The 6017-nt window shown below is 37.4% G+C and overlaps 1 pseudogene; it reads left to right on the forward strand.

Annotated features, from left to right (window-relative positions):
* The first annotated feature begins 5520 nt into the window (after positions 1-5520).
* LOC123387865 lies at positions 5521-5680 on the forward strand (annotated as a pseudogene).
* The last annotated feature ends 337 nt before the right edge of the window (positions 5681-6017 follow it).

The raw sequence follows: 6017 nt of genomic DNA on the forward strand, positions 1-6017 counted from the left end.
CACATTTGCACAACTTAAACATAGTACACACAAACTCATCTTCAAGTGTATAGATAGTTTTAAAAAGTACGAAAGTACCTATTTTAGTCTCCCCTAGACTTCATGGGACCTACTATATAGCTGTTTGAGTATTCTTGCTTTAGAACAGATTTATAGAAAAGGGTTGGAATTGGTCCAAACGTCCCACATCATATCCTTGCCGTCACCTTTGGTAGATGACATAATGAGAGCAGCATATGTACCTATAACAACTACTACTGTGTGTGAAGGATGGATTTGGTAAAAGTTAAGCAAAAATGGAAATATATCTGTTTTTTACATCTGAGAGTTAGGAGAATCAAAGGTTGCCCACTCCACCCAAACTCACATTTTTGTTACCAGCATGAGTGGGTAGAAGATGCTATAGAATGGAAAAGAAGAGGAAGTAGAGGAGAGAGCACATGATAAATGTCCAGTACGTAATGGCGAGATCAGCCACATGAGGACAACAATAAAGTCATTTTGTTTTGACATACATTCAGACTTCTAGGAAAGTTGCAAGGAGATTTCCAAAGATGACCCTTCACCCCAAAGATTCTCAAAAAGATAAAAATTGAAAGTTGCAGAGATGATGCTACTTACCCCTAAATATTTCAAACATCCACACTAAAATCAAAGACATTCTTTTACATAACAAATATGATCATCAAAATCAGGAAATTAACATTGATATAAATTATTATTTAATATACAGATTTTTCAAATAGTCCAAGTAATTCTCTTTATAGAAACCAACCAACTAACCAAATATGACAGCAACAAAAAAAGCTGCTGGGTCTCACATTGGTCTCACTCCTTTAACCTGGAGCAGTGCTTCATATTTTATGACACTGACATTTTTGAAGTTCTATAGCCAGTTATATTATAAAATGTCCCTCAATTTGAATTTGTGTGATGCTTCCTCATCATTAGATTCAGGTTACCCATTTTCAGCAGGAAAAACCTAGGAGAGATGCTGTGTCCTCCTCATTCTGCCCTAAGAAGTTACTACTTTTTTCATTGTGATTAATAAATATCTAATGGGAGAAACTTTGAGACTATGTAGATATCTGTTGACTCTTCAAACTGGTACATACTAGTTTATCATCCATTGATGATTCTTGCCTGAAGCAATTATTTCAATGGCAGCTGCTGAACAGTGACTTTCCCTATACATCATTTCTTTTATATTTACTAGTGCTTTTGTACTAGAAAGAAGAGCTTTCTCGGGATGCCTGGGTAGCCCAGTTGGTTAAGCATCTGCCTTCAGCTCAGGTCATGATCCCTCAGTCCTGGGATCAGGTCCTACATTGGGCTCCCTGCTCAGCGGGGAGCCTGCTTCTCCCTCTGCCCGCAGATCCCCCTGCTTGTGTTCTCCCTCTCTCTCTCTGACAAATAAATAAATAAAAATCTTAAAAAAATAAAAAAGAGATTCCTCTTCTACATATATGTGCATATCACTATGGACTCATGATTCTTATTTTATTCAATAGGCTATATAAGTTACTGTAATTATCACTATGATGTTCAGATTTCCAAGATTTTACTAGTAAGAAGGCCTTCAATCTGGCTGCTTTGTGCTTTTGATACATCCCTATCATTCTTATTTCCTGCCACTCAAGTTGTACTTTCCCTGTCCCAAAGTTGTTTTGTTTTGTTAATGGAAAATGGCTGTCATCACTTCTAGATCTTCTCAGCTGACAGAGCTGGGAAGGCCACAGGGATCATCCAGACCTTCCTCTTTTCCACATTTGTAACTCTCTTTTTGTCAGTGAGAAAACTCACATTGACCATAGTATATTGAATTATTTGCCTAATACTGGAATATGCAGAAAGTAGTTTCAGAACTGCCCCTCTATATATCTATGAGAAAAAACCCCTCTACTGATTGAACTTCAATAATTATTAGCACTTGTTGTCTTTAGCTTGAAGGGATATAGTCCAACTATTCCACTACAAGTTATTTGAGTTCATTCTCCCTCCACTTTGGCTCATTTGTATGTTTCTGTTTATATTTCATTTTTTAGTTTTTCCTCTCTCATCCTTGTTTTTATTTTTATTTTTTAAGATTTTTATTTATTTATTTGACAGACAGAGATCACAAGTAGGCAGAGAGGTAGGCAGAGAGAGAGGAGGAAGCAGGCTCCTTGTTGAGCAGAGAGCCTGATGCAGGGCTTGATCCCAGGACTCCGGGATCATGACCTGAGCCAAAGGCAGAGGCTTTAACCCACTGAGCCACCCAGGTGCCCATCATCCTTGTTTTCTTGAGTATATGAAGTATTCACATATTTCCACAAGTCAAGATTTTATAAAAAGTGGTATGATTTCCCACATTTGTTTTATTCTTTTAAACTGTCTTACTGGTTTCTATTTTATCCTGCTGTGTTTCTTTATGCACAGAGGAGTGGATGATGGGGCACCTGGCTCAGTCACTGAGCATCTGCCTTCGGGTCAGGTCCTGATCCCAGGGTCCTGGGATTGAGCCCCATATCAGGCTCTCTGCTCAGCGGGAAGCCTGCTTCTCCCTCTCCCATTCCTCCTGCTTGTGTTCCCTCGCTCACTGTTTCTCTCCCTCTGTCAAGTAAATAAATAAAAATCTTAAAACAAACAAACAAACAAACAAAACAACAAGTGAGTGGATGCATGTGTATTTTCTAAATCTCTCTCTTTTCTTACACAAAAATAACTTAATATAGATATTTTTCTTTCTTTATTTAATAGTATATCCTGGAGAGTACTCTATATTGATTTATGGATCTTTTTCTTTCTTACAGTTGCATAGTACTCCATTTTATGGATGTGGCAGAATTTATTCAACTGCTCTCCTATAAATGGGCATAGAGGTTGTTTCCAATATTTAAAAATTATGAAAAATACAGCAATGAATAATCTGAGTAATATTGTACAGATATATTTTTATATTTTTGGAGGTGTATTTTTAGGGTAAATTCCTATAAGTGGAATTGCTGGCTCAAAAGCTAGACACATATGTAAATTTGTTAGATATCCCACATCCCTGTCTTTAAAGTTTTGTACATACCCACTAGCAATGTGTGAGAGTACCTGCTTTAATTTTTTGCCATATGATAAATATTACCTCATTACAGTCTTGACACTTATTTACTATGAATGAGGATATTATATATGTTTATGGGTTATTTTTGTATCTTTTTGATGGATTATCTATTTACATATTCTGGGGATAATATTCAGTTATGTCATGGAATAAATGAAGTCAATGAAATAAATATACTCACCTTTAAACACTTTTTTAAAGAGTGACCAGCTCCGTATTCAGAGGATTTCAGGTTCCCTCATCTGTAACCCATTGTCTACCTAAGCTATCCCAGAGAGAAGGGATTTACAAAGCAGGAAGTTCTGTAACAACTAGGGACACTGTTCTTATGTTTGCAATTGCATTAGGAAAATCAGGGAAGAAAGAATGAAAATGAGAGCTGGTTTTTCCGCTTAGTTGGCTGGTTGAATTAGCTGACCTTTAAGGTCTCTTCCACCCTGAATTTTATGATTCTATGAATCATTCCTCTAACTCAGGCCAAGTTAGTGATGAAATTGCCGGGGAGGTGTGGAGGTCAGAGGTGAGCCGAAGATGTGGTGAGTGGGTGAGAGCAAGGAGAACAGCGAAGAGGTTTTAAATCAGAGTACAAAGTTAAGAAATATTTTTTTTCTCCTTTGGTATCAGAAGGGGGAGTAAAAATGTGCACCGGTGAAAAGGAATATTGGGTGGATAGGAAGTTTCCTGGGGAGTGGCAGTATGGTCATGGTAGAGAATGGATTTAGGGAGTTGGACAGGGTTTTAAGGATGAACAAGACAAAAAAGAGTAACCAGCCACCATCCCAATGGGAGAACAAAGCAGTTATGGGGGTGTATAAAGTCATCAGAGTGATTTATCCTTCTTCTACTTTCATCTACTTTCCATATACATATTTTAAAAAAACCCTTTTTTTTGAAAAGAGACACGTGCACTGCATTTTCAAAAACTCTCTTCAGATTTTTTAAAAAAGATTTTATGTATTTATTTGACAGACAGAGATCACAAGTAGGCAGAGAGGCAGGCAGAGAGAGAGAGGAGGAAGCAGGCTCCCTGCTGAGCAGAGAGCCTGATGCGGAACTCGATCTCAGGACCCTGAGATCATGACCTGAGCTGAAGGCAGCAGCTTAACCCACTGAACCACCCAGGTGCCCCTCTCTTCAGATTTTAAGGCCATACTTAGAGAGTGTACATTAAGGGAGAAGTGAGAAGTCTCAATAGATCAAAGTATTTATAAGAAGAGATTGAAAAGGTCTTGAAGAAACTTAATGTTAATTAGCTATTCAACTACAGAGGATATTTTCCTTCAGTTAACCAAGGAGTTGTTGAAGTGGCAAGTCACTGCATATGAAAGTGGTTGTGTCATTTTCATTTCATCTTAAAGAAGTACTCAAAACAATAATATACAAAAGAGAAGTAGCCTGGGGGATGACAGCAGTGACAATGGCACCATGGTGACTTAGGATGGGTACATAACATTTGTCTGTTGCAGTAATGATGATGATAGTGGTCATGATAATAATAATTAATTCAAAGACTCACTGAAAAGCTTAAGCTTCTATTTTGCTGGTATGATGGCATCTTTCTATCACTAAAGAAGTGGAAAATGTGTGAGAATGAAAGTTCCCATCCAAGCAGCACTAAGGTAGAATACATAAAACGATAATGTTCAGGGGCACCTGGGTGGCTCAGTCGTTAAGCTTCTGCCTTTGGCTCAGGTCATGATCCCAGGGTCGTCAGGCTCTCTGCTCAGTGGGAAACCTGCTTCTCCCTTTCCCACTCCCCCTGCATGTGTTCCCTCTCTGGTGGTGTCTCCCTCTGTCAAATGAATAATAAAATCTTAAAAAAAAGAAAAGAAAAAAAGATAATGTTCACCCTTAAATGACTTCAGTGGTCCCCAGTTCTTCTGTGTTGGCTCAACCTCTGACTGGCTGAGCACAGAAGACAAAATAAGTATCCCCTGTTTCAGCCATCTGTGCACTATACAGCTCCTCCATTTTGATTTGAGTAGAAAGAACAATGAAAATGTCTTTTATTTGCCTTTTGGCTCTTTTTTTTCTTTTGCATAAGTGCATTAGTTCAACAATTATTTACTGAAAATCTACTCTGAGCTAAGAACTGGGTAATTCGTTACAACACCTTTCATTGGACAAATGCTGAATATTTATTTGTTTTATAATTGCTGTGTAAGTCACCAACACATAAGCTCCAAGAAAGCCAGAATTTTGTTTATTATTTTATCTCCAAGGGAAAAAAATACACTGATGAAATGCACATTATATTTGTTTAATGAATGGAGAAATAAATGAGTAGATGGAAAGGGGATATAAGGATGAATAAAAAGGAATAGTTTACCCTTGAGTATCTTACAGTGATGTGGTGAGAGTGGTAATAGACAAGGGCAGGTAGATAAAGCAAGGTGGTAATTCAAGGAATGAAAATACATGTGAAGAGCTTTGCTCAAGTGGCAGTATCATAGCCAATGAGGTTTATCCGAGGCGCGATTATTGCTAATTGAAAATACATGTGAAGAGATTATAGAAACCCACGTCCCAGGCCGGGTTTGCTGTGAATGTGATGGAAAAATATTACATAAATATGTCTGTGTTATTAGTTATACTTGTATGATCCTATTTTACTCATTTTTTCTTATCTTCATTTTCTTCAATTTAATATTTAATGTCTAGGTATAACTATGCCTGCTCAATAGCAAAAATACGGACTTAGTACTAGAAATAGCTAATAGTAGTTCAGTGCTCTACTTAATGTCATTTCCTTGTCAAAATATTTTGGTATTTTAACTCATTTAATTCTCACAACCTCTGAGGTAGTTACATTTATTATTCTCCTTTTATAGATACAAAAACTGAGGCATAGAAAAGCTAAGGGATTTGTCCAAGGACACAGAGCTAGGAAGTTGGTAGAATGAGGATTGCATTCAGGCACTTA

The sequence above is a fragment of the Mustela putorius genome, unplaced genomic scaffold (assembly GCF_011764305.1).
Source record: "Mustela putorius furo isolate JIRA1106 unplaced genomic scaffold, ASM1176430v1.1 tig00003863_pilon_pilon_pilon, whole genome shotgun sequence".
Lineage (NCBI taxonomy): Eukaryota > Metazoa > Chordata > Mammalia > Carnivora > Mustelidae > Mustela > Mustela putorius.